The sequence below is a fragment of the Pseudophryne corroboree genome, chromosome 1 (assembly GCF_028390025.1).
Source record: "Pseudophryne corroboree isolate aPseCor3 chromosome 1, aPseCor3.hap2, whole genome shotgun sequence".
Classification (NCBI taxonomy): Eukaryota; Metazoa; Chordata; class Amphibia; order Anura; family Myobatrachidae; genus Pseudophryne; species Pseudophryne corroboree.
Genome location: NC_086444.1, coordinates 636,416,490 through 636,431,549, shown reverse-complemented (window position 1 = coordinate 636,431,549; position 15,060 = coordinate 636,416,490). Strand labels below are relative to the sequence as shown.

General features: G+C 45.4%; 1 protein-coding gene and 1 pseudogene across 5 annotated transcripts in view; both read right to left on the bottom strand.

The window, feature by feature from the left end:
- The window catches only part of ANO8 (anoctamin 8), a 244,048-nt gene that overhangs the window by 154,134 nt on the left and 74,854 nt on the right, over window positions 1-15,060 (bottom strand). The gene's annotated exons all lie outside the window — the stretch shown is intronic.
- LOC134944666 (5S ribosomal RNA) lies at window positions 1,853-1,972 on the bottom strand (annotated as a pseudogene).

The following is a 15,060-nucleotide window of genomic DNA, read 5'->3' as shown; positions in this document are numbered from 1 at the left end:
ATGTCCCCTATAGCTGCTGTTATATATACTGCGCCTAAATTTAGTGCCCCCCCTCTCTTTTTTACCCTTTTCTGTAGTGTAGACTGCAGGGGAGAGCCAGGGAGCTTCCTTCCAGCGGAGCTGTGAGGGAGAAATGGCGCCAGTGTGCTGAAGGAGAAAGCTCCGCCCCTTTTTCGTGGACTTTTCTCACGCTTTTTTATGGATTCTGGCAGGGGTAATTATCACATATATAGCCTCTGGGGCTATATATTGTGGTATTTTTGCCAGCCAAGGTGTTTTTATTGCTGCTCAGGGCACCCCCCCCTAGCGCCCTGCACCCTCAGTGACCGGAGTGTGAAGTGTGTATGAGGAGCAATGGCGCACAGCTGCAGTGCTGTGCGCTACCTTGGTGAAGACTGATGTCTTCTGCCGCCGATTTTCCGGATCTCTTCTTGCTTCTGGCTCTGTAAGGGGGACGGCGGCGCGGCTCCGGGACCGAACACCAAGGCCAGTTCCATGCGGTCGATCCCTCTGGAGCTAACGGCGTCCAGTAGCCTAAGAAGCCTAAGCTAGCTGCAAGCAGGTAGGTTCGCTTCTTCTCCCCTTAGTCCCTCGCTGCAGTGAGCCTGTTGCCAGCAGGTCTCACTGTAAAATAAAAAACCTAATTATATACTTTCCTTTTTAGAAGCTCAGGAGAGCCCCTAGTGTGCATCCAACCTCGGCCGGGCACAAAATCTAACTGAGGCTTGGAGGAGGGTCATAGTGGGAGGAGACAGTGCACACCAGGTGACCTAAAAGCTTTCTTTAGTTGTGCCCAGTCTCCTGCGGAGCCGCTATTCCCCATGGTCCTTTCGGAGTTCCCAGCATCCACTAGGACGTCAGAGAAAAAGATTTAAAAAAAAATTGTCATGTCGACCTTTTGACCCTGTCAACCTGTTGAACGGTCTACCTTTTACATGTCAACCTTGTGACCCTGTCAACCTAATGTGTGTATACCATTAGTTGTAGACCTATTGACTGTAGATCTTTTTAGTGTAGATCTATACGGCTAGATGTGATAGGGTGCGATTTTTCAGGTGTCTGAAAAAAATAAAATAAATAAAAAATCGCATCAAATTGTACGTTTGTAACTTGCAATTTTTTGCTACATAGGGTGCGATTTTTAAGCACGTGGTCAACCAACAAGGTCAATTGGTGCAGAGCCTTGTGGTTACATGGTACACAAATAAAGGGTTTGTTTGGTACCGCACTGGACTTTATAATCAATTTTATTTAGGGGGCTTGGTTCTATGTGGCCCTAAAGATACCAACGATATAATGTATAAGTGATCCCTGAAGTGGGTGTCAATGATTATTTTCAGTTGGTGCTCTCAGAGTCAGTAATTTATACTATTATTGTGGAAGAAGGAAAGAAAGACTCTGTGTTGGGGCACACTTGAAATAAAAGAAATGATTAACACTTAGCTTTTAATTACATGCAGTATAAAAGAATTCATACACAGAAAAGACAAAACATATATGAAAAACTATGAAGATTACCTCCACATCCAAATACGTGAGATATCAATTATAAATTATTCACGGAATTCAAATAATCAAGATGTATTAATTTGGATACACCGGAGGTGAAAAATATTTAAAACTAGAATCTTATTAGCTACCCAGAAAAGTGAAATCAGAAGCATTGATAAAAAAATAACAAATACAAGTGTCCAATATGGGATGCCTTCTGTTTCAAGGGTCTCCTGGTATAGGTTAGGTTGCTGCGTAATTAACAAAAAAAATTTAAAAAGAGATAGATTAGATGGTAGAGTAGTGGTAAGGGTCAAAGGTTTCTCCAACACTTCTGCTGTTTGTATTTGATGGGGAATAATACTTACTGCACCTGATATTCCCTAGTGGTCTCCCCATCTAGGTACTGGTCAGGCTTATCACTGCTTAGCTTCCAAGATCAGATGATATCGGGCGTGACCAGTGAAATATGGCAGTAATTTATCCCGGTGACACAAATGAGAGAGAGAGTGTGGTTGTTGACAAATACCCAGAATCAGAGTACTTCTGCTGTCCAGTCCAGTCAATTGCACAGGTTCTCTGTTATTTTTGGCATTACAGAGAGTAATTCACCGGCAACTGGATGAGAGAGTACTGAAATCAGATAAATATGTGGAGAATAGGGTAGGGGCCTGACCTTCTGCTGTCCACTGTCATATAACAATTTATAGCAGACAGTGGATGAGAGAGGCGGGCTGCCTGGGCCTATTGAGATGAGGAGATGGAAAAAATTCTAATGTTGTGAAATATAGCAAATAAATCCTGATTCTTAGATAGAGCAGGTCATTGTCATTGTTATTAGATACATGTAAGGAGATACTATTAATCCTTCTGGATCTCTCGGCAGCATTTGATACCGTGGACCATGGGCTTCTGATTGAGCGACTGATACATTTCTGTGGTCTGGATGGCACAGTCCTAAGCTGGTTAAAATCATTTCTCACAGGCAGGCCACAGAGAGTATCGTCTGGAGTATACTCATCACCATCAGAGCCATTGCCAGGTGGTGTCCCACAAGGTTCTATACTATCCCCCATGCTTTTTGCAGTATACATGCTCCCGCTGGGTGAAATAATCAGGCGCCATGGCCTGGTCTACCACTGCTATGCAGATGATACACAACTGTACTTGTCCTTTGCTCCAGGAACTGATAACACAATAGCAACCCTAAATGGCTGTCTAGCTGAGCTCCAGGAGTGGATGAGCGCCAGTTGGCTGCGAATGACCCTGGATAAAACAGAGGTCCTTATGATAGGACCGCAACATCAAAGGACAAGACTGCAGCATAGCCAACCAACTGGACTTACACTCGGGGATTCAGAATTACAAACCACTGATCGTGTGCGGAATCTTGGCGTTGTCCTGGATGGTGGCTTGATACTTAAACATCAGATATCAGCCACAATCAAATCCTCATTCTTTCACCTGAGGAACATAGCCAGAATCAAGCACTTAAATTCCCTCAGATGATCTGCTAAAAGTCATACATGCATTTGTATCATCTCGATTAGACTACTGTAATGCCCTCTCTACCTTGGTCTCCCAGCAAAAGAATTGCACAACTTACAGCTGGTGCAAAACACAGCTGCCAGACTGTTAACCAACCAGCCCCGTTCTAGCCACATAACACCCATCCTCTACTTCCTTCACTGGCTGCCTGTAACTGTCAAACAAGGTCAATTGGTGCTGACCCTTGTGGTTACATCAATTAAGCAGTTCCCAGCATAGCAATGAATGGAGCAGAGCGTCTCCATTCATTATAGAGGGTAAGCCGCGATTGGCTGTACCCTAGGAACACAGAGCCAATCAGGAAGCTGCTGCTGTGGCTCCTGAAAAGCTGAGGGGACCCTCTATTGATATTACTATCGGTAGAGGGTTCTCATTCGCGTAGTAGAAGTGTATGTGTAAACATACACCTCTACATGTCCGATGGTCCAGGTGTTAGCGTTTTATTATTTTTTAACCTCTGTTTACATGGACAGAAGAGGACCGTTCTTCACTGGATAATGAGCGAGTATATATTTTTAAGTTTACAGCTGGACAAGAGGACCAAAGGGGCTACGTGGGACACTAGGAAAGTATGTGTGAGTGTGTAAGTGTTTGTAAATAAACTTTTACTTTCACAGTGTGTGTGTTTTGTCTTTTTTGGGGTATTTCTTTTGTAGTGGAACTGCAGGTACCAGCGGGCCCTTTAATTCCCAGCTGTTGTTGTGGTACTCCAAGTACCAGCATGGGGAGGGGGGAGGCTTGCTGGGACTTGTAGTTCCACAATAAAAGACAATTTAAAAAAAAAAACTTTCACGGCTATCAGCCCGGCACCCAAATCCTACCGGTGCTGGGGACAGCCCCAGGCTTCATCCCTGGTCCTTGGGTGCCTGGAAGGGGGGGTGACCCTTTTGAGGGGTCCCCACTCCCTCAGGGAGCCCCGGCCAGGTGTGATTAGTTGTGGTGTGTGATGCTACGGCCGCAGGGACCTGTATAAAAGTGTCCCCCGGCTGCAGCATCACCTAGTGGAGCCCGGTGCTGGTTTCAAAAATTTGGGGGACTCCTACTTCTTTTGTCCTCCATATCTTTGTAACCAGGACCGGTCTAAGAGCCCGAAGCTGGTTGCTTAAATACGGGGAACCCCTACTCATTCCCCCCCCCCCCCATATTTTTGCAACCAGAACCAGCTCAAAGAGCTCGGGGCTGGTTATGCTTTCGGCGGGGAACTGCACGTCGGGTTTTTTTAAACTTTTTTTTCATTTTCATTAATGTTACAGACAGAAGCCTGAACGGATCACATTGATCTGTGCATGCTTCTCCAAAAATCGCCAGTCTAAACCTGGCCCATTATTCTGGCAATTTTTGGTAAGGTTTTGTGTGCAAGTGAAAAAACGGCATCCTATTACATTTGCGATTTTCATTGTTTTCAATGGGAAAACATCTGGATGTGATCTTTCACTGGCGATTTTTGGTATACTGTATGTTAAAAACTTGCGATTATTAACATTGCAAGCTATTACATTTGCAATTTTTGGAAAACATGTAAATTTGCTGTAAAAATCTCACTTTTTACGAAATCGCACCCTATTACATTTAGCCCATAGTCCAGGTTGCAGATAAAAGTGACCTGTGCCACGCATTGTTATGCTTTATCTGCAACTTTATACTAATTCTAATCCTAAATCTGGGTACACACTTGTTTGATCCCCGGCTGATCAGGTAAACGTTGTGAGGTGGGGGCAGCAGCAGGGTGGTAGTTACTCCTATATGGGGATCTGGAGGTCACATGTGCAACACATAAGATGTAACCTCTTGGTCCCAACATCGGCACTGTATACACACTTAAACAATCTACAGCCGTTCACCTGATATTGGGAGAACGGGCCGACAACTGTATAGGTGTGTACTCAGCTTTAGTACCTAATACACTATATAGCAGGGGTGGCCAGAGTCAGTAATCTACTCTGAAAGCTGAAAAGCTTTTGGGATCTAGCAAGCTAGCGGCACCCAGAAATGGGGCATGGCCTCATTACACGGTGTGGATAATGTCACTGAAGTCACTCATTGGCCCCCCACAGAGATTTAAAAAAAAACAAAAAAAAAAACAAGCACACATATTGTCCTCCACAGGAAAACCCAAAACATACTGTCCCTCAGAGGGAAAAAAGGAAAAACAATCACGTCTGCGGTTGCTGCCATGCCCGCCTGTCTTCAGTGGTCTAGAGTCCCGGTGTCAGCAGCACTGCGCACCATGGCCGGCCCTGCCCCCACTTAACCTGGCACTTTGGCTTTGGCTGCCACCAGCAGAATGAAGGCTGTCAACTTCAGCCTGATTCCTATGGGCTATGCTGTCACAGTGACAGCCTACAGAGACAACCGCAGTGTCGAGATTGGCACAGCTTGCCAATCAGAATCAGCCTGACTCTTATTGGCTGCTGCAGAATATCCACTGTGATTGACTGGTTGAGTGTCCATGGTTGGCCAGTTGATCGCGATCGATAGTTTGGCTATCTCTGCTATATGTCAACTAAAACATAAAATTGTGGAAAAAGGTCCTCAGCACGGGAATTGCACCAGGCCTCTTACACTACATGCAGCAGAAAGGATACGTGTATGAGGACACATCTCTAGATCTGTGTACTAAATGGATATAAGCAGCATGTACTGTATATATATATCAAACCTTCACGCACTCATGCACTGCAGATTGACAGGAGCTGCAAGTTTAGTTCTCTAAGTGCAGGTCATGTAAAACAGGCATACCATCTCTGCAGGCAGTGAATGGACCTAGGTACCTGCTTATGATTGGACAGATGTTAATTGTGCGTCTTAGCAATGAGTATGTTCTCTGTACTATGAATTGTCCCATTCATGCTGCTGGGAGGAGTCTGTAATGTGACTGCAGAACAATGTGTTCTACCCTTCTGCCAAACAGTCTACCTTCATGCACAACCACTGTAACCCCAAAGCAGCTGAAAGCCGAGCTACTGTATATATATTTTATTATCTGTAAAAAGACTAATGCTAATCATAATGTACAGAAATAGGGTGGTCTCTGACAGACAAGTATCTCCTAATATATCAACCAGCCATCACTGCAACACAGATAGCGGCTTCAATGTGATTTGGGAATATACTCTAAACCTCATTATTAAAATGACTCCCTCACAGGTATATACAAATATAGGCGTTACATTTTTTCAATAAATATGTATTCATATTGTAGCATTTCCAATACTATTAAATACATATTTGCTCAGACTCTAAATATAATTGTTAGCTTATGCAGCTTTTTAAATAAATATTAAATAATAATAATAATAATAATAATAATAATACTCCTCAAGTAATCCCCAGCAATGCTTCATTGAACAGACAACAGATTTGGTACTGACATTAGAGGCCTATGACAGCCTGATAATCCTGAAGAGATGAGAAAAAAGCTCCCAAAAGCACCAGCTTCTGTTCTTAGTGCTACAGCTCAGAGGCATGAATCAGCTGGGAGCCTCTCAGAGCTATGCTGATATCAGCCTTTTCTGACCACTTTAATATGAAATCTACATGGACCGACTGATTTTCTCTCCCACCATCCTCTATGTTTCTAATAGTGATGCCCCCCAGCACCAGCCTGGCATTTCCTCATATTTGTAAACAAGTCTCTGGAACAACTGGCAGACTTCCCCTCTCCTATGCAATGCCACAGTGCTGAAAAGTGAATGCAATCTTTCAGTAGGAGAGCACTATTTTTACAAAATGCATTATCATCCTGGGTACAAACTGTGACACTGTTTGCTTTTTATGACAAAATAAGTAAGATTTTTAAATGCCCTAAATAAAGGTTATCTTAATATATAATATTACCTTTCTATCAGTCAACATTTTTCTCTTTTCACTCTACCACTGTTTAGCATCCGTCAACCTGTATGTTTTGCTTGTGGTCCATCGCTACTCAGCATCCTGTCTTATCTTTCACATCCCCTCCTCCGAGCCCCTAACTCACCTTGGTTCCTCAGATTAAGGTCACGCGAGCCGTCTCTCTCCCTCCGCTGCATGGTAACGGCCCCTGCTCTGGCAGAAAACTGCTACACACAGATTACCAATCTCCCTCTTTCCCAACAAAATTTACACATCTAATCTTATATCCTACTAGGTCATAAATTAGGTCAGAATCGTTTGAAGCTAATTCAGACACATTCTATCTATTTCAGCAACCAGTGTATTTATGACATCTCAGACTCATACATATAAATTAGAATGTTGCTATTTTTTATTATAGTACAGTATATCATTATTAGTATGGTTAATTGCATATGTATGCTATTTGGTTAACTGTAAAAAGTATCCTCTTCAAGAACAGTCAGAATAAAAGATTATCAGTATTTTGAGAAATGTACCACTAGACCTAGGCAAAAACTGCAGCCACAAATCACAAACTTATTTGCTGAGAGATTATGGAATATACTATGTGTGGCTAAAATATACAATATGAACATGGAAATACCTCAACTATATATATAAAAATATTGAATTTAAAGAGTTTCTCTTTCAAAACCGGTTGGTACTGTATATAGAAAAGGTGAAATTTACAACATGTCCCGACGTCTAAGTGGCTGGGGGCATATTATATTTCTCTAACGTCCTAGTGGATGCTGGGAACTCCGAAAGGACCATGGGGAATAGCGGCTCCGCAGGAGACTGGGCACAACTAAAAGAAAGCTTTTAGACTACCTGGTGTGCACTGGCTCCTCCCACTATGACCCTCCTCCAAGCCTCAGTTAGATTTCTGTGCCCGGCCGAGCTGGATGCACACTAGGGGCTCTCCTGAGCTCCTAGAAAGAAAGTTTATTTTAGGTTTTTTATTTTACAGTGAGACCTGCTGGCAACAGGCTCACTGCATCGAGGGACTAAGGGGAGAAGAAGCGAACCTACCTGCTTGCAGCTAGCTTGGGCTTCTTAGGCTACTGGACACCATTAGCTCCAGAGGGATCGATCGCATGGAACTGGCCTTGGTGTTCGTTCCCGGAGCCGCGCCGCCGTCCCCCTTACAGAGCCAGAAGAGGTCCGGAAAATCGGCGGCAGAAGACATCAGTCTTCACCAAGGTAGCGCACAGCACTGCAGCTGTGCGCCATTGCTCCTCATACACACTTCACACTCCGGTCACTGAGGGTGCAGGGCGCTGGGGGGGGGGCGCCCTGAGCAGCAATAAAAACACCTTGGCTGGCAAATATATCACAATATATAGCCCCAGAGGCTATATATGTTATAAATACCCCTGCCAGAATCCATAAAAAAGCGGGAGAAAAGTCTGCGAAAAAGGGGCGGAGCTATCTCCCTCAGCACACTGGCGCCATTTTCTCTTCACAGTGCAGCTGGAAGACAGCTCCCCAGGCTCTCCCCTGTAGTTTGCAGGCTCAAAGGGTTAAAAAGAGAGGGGGGGCACTAAATTTAGGCGCAATATTGTATATACAAGCAGCTATTGGGAAAAATTCACTCAATATATTGTTAATCCCTAAATTATATAGCGCTCTGGTGTGTGCTGGCATACTCTCTCTCTGTCTCCCCAAAGGGCTGTGTGGGGTCCTGTCCTCAGTCAGAGCATTCCCTGTGTGTGTGCGGTGTGTCGGTACGGCTGTGTCGACACGTTTGATGAGGAGGCTTATGTGGTGGCAGAGCAGATGCCGATAAATGTGATGTCGCCCCCTGTGGGGCCGACACCAGAGTGGATGGATAGGTGGAAGGTATAAACCGACAGTGTCAACTCCTTACATAAAAGGCTGGATGACGTAACAGCTGTGGGACAGCCGGCTTCTCAGACGCGCCTGCCCAGGCGTCTAAAAGGCCATCAGGGGCTCAAAAACGCCCGCTCCCTCAGATGGCAGACACAGATGTCGACACGGAGTCTGACTCCAGTGTCGACGAGGTTGAGACATATACACAATCCACTAGGAACATCCGTTACATGATCCCGGCAATAAAAAATGTGTTACACATTTCTGACATTAACCCAAGTACCACTAAAAAAGGGTTTTATGTGTGGGGAGAAAAAGCAGGCAGTGTTTTGTTCCCCCATCAAATGAGTGAATGAAGTGTGAAAAAGCGTGGGTTCCTCCGAAAAGAAACTGGTAATTTCTAAAAAGTTACTGATGGCGTACCCTTTCCCGCCAGAGGATAAGTTACGCTGGGAGATATCCCCTAGGGTGGATAAGGCGCTCACACGTTTGTCAAAAAAGGTGGCACTGCCGTCTTAGGATACGGCCACTTTGAAGGTACCTGCTGATAAAAAGCAGAAGGCTATCCTGAAGTCTGTATTTACACACTCAGGTACTAGACTGAGACCTGCAGATAGTGCTGCTGCAGCGTGATCTGTGACCCTGTCAAACAGGGATACTATTTTGCGAACATAAGAGCATATTAAAGACGTCGTCTTATATATGAGGGATGCACAGAGGGATATTTTGCCGGCTGGCATCCAGAATTAATGCAATGTCCATTCTGTCAGGAGGGTATTAGAGACCCGACACTGGACAGGTGATGCTGACTTTAAAAAGGCACATAGAGCCTTATAAGGGTGAGGAATTGTTTGGGGATGGTCTCTGGGACCTCGTATCCACAGCAACAGCTGGGAAGAAATTTTTTTTAACTCAGGTTTCCTCACAGCCTAAGAAAGCACTGTATTATCAGGTACGGTCCTTTCGGCTTCAGAAAAGCAAGCGGGTCAAAGGCGCTTCCTTTCTGCACAGAGACGAGGGAAGAGGGAAAAAGCTGCACCAGTCAGCCAGTTCCCAGAATCAAAATTCTTCCCCCGTTTCCTCTGAGTCCACCGCATGACGCGGGGGCTCCACAGGCGTAGCCAGTTACGGTGGGGGGCCGCCTCAAAAATTTCAGCGATCAGTGGGCTCGCTCACAGGTGGATCCCTGGATCCTTCAAGTAGTATCTCAGGGGTACAAGCTGGAATTCGAGGCGTCTCCCCCCCGCCGTTTCCTCAAATCTGCCTTGCCGACAACTCCCTCAGGCAGGGAGGCTGTGCTAGAGGCAATTCACAAGCTGTATTCCCAGCAGGTGATAGTCAAGGTGCCCCTACTTCAACAAGGACGGGGTTACTATTCCACACTGTTTGTGGTACCGAAACCGGACGGTTCGGTGAGACCCATGTTAAATTTAAAATCCTTGAGCACATACATAAAAAAATTCAAGTTCAAGATGGAATTGCTCAGGGCGGTTATTGCAAGCCTGGAGGAGGGGGATTACATGGTATCCCTGGACATCAAGGATGCTTACCTACATGTCCCCATTTACCATCCTCACCAGGAGTACCTCAGATTTGTGGTACAGGATTGCCATTACCAATTCCAAACACTGCCGTTTGGACTGTCCACGGCACCGAGGGTGTTTACCAAGGTAAATGGCAGAAATGATGATACTCCTTCGAAAAAAGGGAGTTTTAATTATCCCGTACTTGGACGATCTCCTTATAAAGGCGAGGTCCAAGGAGCAGTTGTTGGTCGGAGTAGCACTATCTCGGGAAGTGCTACAACAGCACGGATGGATTCTATACATTCCAAAGTCACAGCTGGTTCCTACCACACGCCTACTGTTCCTGGGGATGGTTCTGGACACAGAACAGAAAAAAGTATTTCTCCCGCAGGAGAAAGCCAAGGAGCTGTCATCTCTAGTCAGAGACCTCCTGAAACCAAAACAGGTATCGGTGCATCACTGCACACGAGTCCTGGGAAAAATGATAGCTTCTTACGAAGCAGAATTCCATTCGGCAGGTTCCATGCAAGAACCTTTCAGTGGGACCTCTTGGACAAGTGGTCGGGATCGCATCTTCAGATGCATCGGCTGATAACCCTGTCTCCAAGGACCAGGGTATCTCTACTGTGGTGGCTGCAGAGTGCTCATCTTCAAGAGGGCCGCAGATTCGGCATACAGGACTGGGTCCTGGTAACCACGGATGCCAGCCTTCGAGGCTGGGGGGCAGTCACACAGGGAAGAAATTTCCAAGGACTTTGGTCAAGTCAGGAGTCGTCCCTACACATAAATATTCTGGAACTGAGGGCCATTTACAATGCCCTAAGTCTGGCAAGGCCTCTGCTTCAAAACCAGCCGGTACTGATCCAATCAGACAACATCACGGCAGTCGCCCATGTAAACCGACAGGGCGGCACAAGAAGCAGGATGGCGATGGCAGAAGCCACAAGGATTCTCCGATGGGCGGAAAATCACGTCTTAGCACTGTCAGCAGTGTTCATTCCGGGAGGGGACAACTGGGAAGCAGACTTCCTCAGCAGGCACGACCTACACCCGGGAGAGTGGGGACTTCATCCAGAAGTCTTCCAACTGTTGGTAAACTATTGGGAAAGACCACAGGTGGACATGATGACGTCCCGCCTAAACAAAAAACGAGATATTGCGCCAGGTCAAGGGACCCTCAGGCGATAGCTGTGGACGCTCTAGTGACACCATGGGTGTACCAGTCGGTTTATGTATTCCCTCCTCTGCCTCTCATACCAAAGGTACTGAGAATAATAAGAAGACGAGGAGTAAGAATGATACTCGTGGTTCCGGATGGGCCAAGAAGAGCTTGGTACCCAGAACTTCAAGAAATGATATCAGAGGACCCATGGCCTCTACCGCTCCGACAGGATCTGCTACAGCAGGGGCCCTGTCTGTTCCAAGACTTACCGCGGCTGCGTTTGACGGCATGGCGGTTGAATTCCGGATCCTAAAGGAAAAGGGCATTCCGGAGGAAGTCATTCCTACGCTGATAAAAGCCAGGAAAGAAGTAACCGCAAACCATTATCACCGTATTTGGCGAAAATATGTTGCGTGGTGTGAGGCCAGGAAGGCCCCAAAAGAGGAATTTCAGCTGGGTCGTTTTCTGCACTTCCTACAGTCAGGAGTGACTATGGGCCTAAACTTGGGTTCCATTAAGGTCCAGATTTCGGCTCTGTCGATTTTCTTCCAGAAAGAACTGGCTTCACTGCCTGGAGTTCAGACATTTGTAAAGGGAGTGCTACATATTCAGCCCCCTTTTGTGCCTCCTGTGGCACCTTGGGATCTCAACGTGGTGTTGAGTTTCCTAAAATCACATTGGTTTGAGCCACTTAAAAGTGTTGATTTGAAATATCTCACGTGGAAAGTGGTCATGTTATTGGCCTTGGCTTCGGCCAGGCGTGTGTCAGAATTGGCGGCTTTGTCATGTAAAAGCCCTTATCTGATTTTCCATATGGATAGGGCAGAATTGAGGACTAGTCCCCAGTTTCTCCCTAAGGTGGTATCAGCTTTTCACTTGAACCAACCTATTGTAGTGCCTGCGGCTACTAGGGACTTGGAAGATTCCAAGTTACTGGACGTAGTCAGGGCCTTAAAAATTTATATTTCCAGGACGGCTGGAGTCAGGAAAATTGACTCGCTTTTTATCCTGTAGGCACCCAACAAAATAGGTGCTTGTCAGGCCCGGGTGTTTTTGTGAATCCGTTAACCCGGAACCAACCACAGGTGTAGGTGCTGGGGTATGAAGAAAGCAGGGAGGACGAAGAAAGTTCCGATTCATATATTTATTCAAAATAACAATTCAGTAAAGAGTTAACTGACAAGTTGTTAATCATCATATTATACTGAAGTATTGCAGGAATAATATGCAAGAGAAAACTCAAAAATACATAAAAGAAATGTTCATGGAAACATATGCAAAACAAGCTGATGAATAAATGATGGATTGTCCAAATATAAACGAGCTTTGATGCTGAACTGCAGAATATGATTAACTGGATAATGCAGACATGAAGAGATAACTGTAAGGATTTGCAATGGAGTTTTGAGAGTTAACTGAGAGACTGTGAAGAATTATCCTTGTTATGACAACATAGCAAATATAAACAAGCTTTGATGCTGAACTGCAGAATGTTATTAACTGGATAATGCAGACATGAAGAGATAACTGTAAGGATTTGCAATGGAGTTTTGAGAGTTAACTGAGAGACTGAAGAATTATCCTTGTTATGACAACATAGCAAATATAAACAAGCTTTGATGCTGAACTGCAGATTGTGTTTAACTGGTTAATGCAGACATGGAGAATTAACTGTAAGAATTGGCAATGGAGCTTTGAGAGTTAACTGAGAGACTGTGATGAATTATCCTTGTAATGACAACATAGCAAATAAAAGTACTGAATTGGGTTACTTGCGGGTTCCGGAGATCACTGTGAAACTGTAGTAGAAGACAAGGTGATGAATGGGTTAAATGCAGAGTTGAACAAAACGAACAGCTGAGAGAAACAGAATCCTCCAGACTTTGAATGATAGGCAGACTGACAAGGTAACCTCATGCAGGACACTGGGAATCCAACTATTTCCAATAGGAGTGCAATTAACTGACAGCACAGCAGAGAGCCGGTGGATCTTTCAGCAGTGAAGGCTGCAGACGGACCTCTGGGAACGGAGGCGATATCTGGACCACGGGAATCACACAGGAATGCACGGAGAGAGCTCAGAGCTAGAGCACAGCTTTGATACAACAAAGCACTGGCCCAGAGTAACATAATCCCAGCCTACTTAAAGGCAGCACAAGCACGGGATTGGCTTACACCTGCCCACAGGTGTTTTCACAAGTGCTCTGTATTAGCTATTTGGTCTCCAACATGGCCACCTCCTATACAGCAGACACACCGCAGTGCCTTAGGCCATTTGGTCCCCGCACTCACAGTTCCCAGACTCTGCATTACCTGTGCCATTGATCACGCCGTGTCCCCACACGGGCGCACAGCACCGCGAGCAACCGCACTGGCAACGGATGAACCCCAGAACCCGCAGAGGTAAGAGACCGGTTCGTGACAGTACCCCCTCCTCTAAGGGTGGTCTCCGAACACCTTTGAACCTTATCAGGATTTTTGGAGAAGTATTTCTGTACCAGTCTTGGAGCATGAACATCTTCAGAGAAAACCCAGGATCTTTCCTCTGGACCGTAACCCTTCCAGTCGACCAGAAACTGTAAACGTCCATATCGGGAACGTGAGTCCACAATCTCTTTAACTTCAAATTCCTCATTCTGCAAAGAGTGAACTTTAGGAGATTTGGACTGGGTAGTACGGAACTTATTGAGAATCAAAGGCTTCAGTAAAGATGTATGAAAGGCGTTAGGAATTCTCAAAGACGGTGGCAACTTGACTTTGTATGACACAGGGTTGAGTACCTTAACAATGGGAAATGGACCAATAAACTTGGGAGCAAATTTCTTAGAAGGAACTTTGAACTTGAGATTGCGCGTAGAAATCCAAACTTGGTCTCCCACTTTGTAACTCGGTACAGCTTTACGTTTTCTATCTGCAAAAGATTTATAACAAGCGGAAGTTTTGACCAAGGACTTACGTACACAACTCCAGATGCTAGATAGACGTTGAAGCTCTTGATCTGCTGCTGGAACCTCTAGGGCTGGCAATGGATGAAACTCTGGTGGAGAACTTCTTGGACTCTTATGTTGGGCACATTTAGGACATGCTGCTATAAACTCTTGGACATCGGCTTTGAGACGTGGCCACCAATAAGACTGTTGAATAAATTTGAGAGTCTTTAGAACCCCAGGATGACCCATGAAGGAAGAGGAGTGAGCCCAGGTAAGCAGCCGTTTTCGAAGACTTGTGGCGACAAAGGTCTTGCCAGGCGGAGGAACTGGAGAGGTTTGAGTCATTAAGAAGGACGTAGGATTCACAATGGCTTGATTCGTGGTAGCATCATTTAATTCAGAAGAAGCAAAGGACCGGGAAAGGGCATCTGCCTTTTTGTTCTGAGACCCTGGACGATAGGAGAGTTTGAAATCAAATCGTGAGAAGAAAAGCGCCCATCGAGCTTGTCGTGGATTCAAACACTGAGCTGACTGCAGATACAGAAGATTCTTATGATCAGTATAAACTGTAATGCGATGTTGAGCTCCTTCTAGAAGGTATCTCCACTCCTCAAATGCCAACTTGATGGCAAGTAACTCTTGCTCACCGATTGCATAATTACGTTCTGCCGGGAGGAACTTACGGGAGAAATATCCG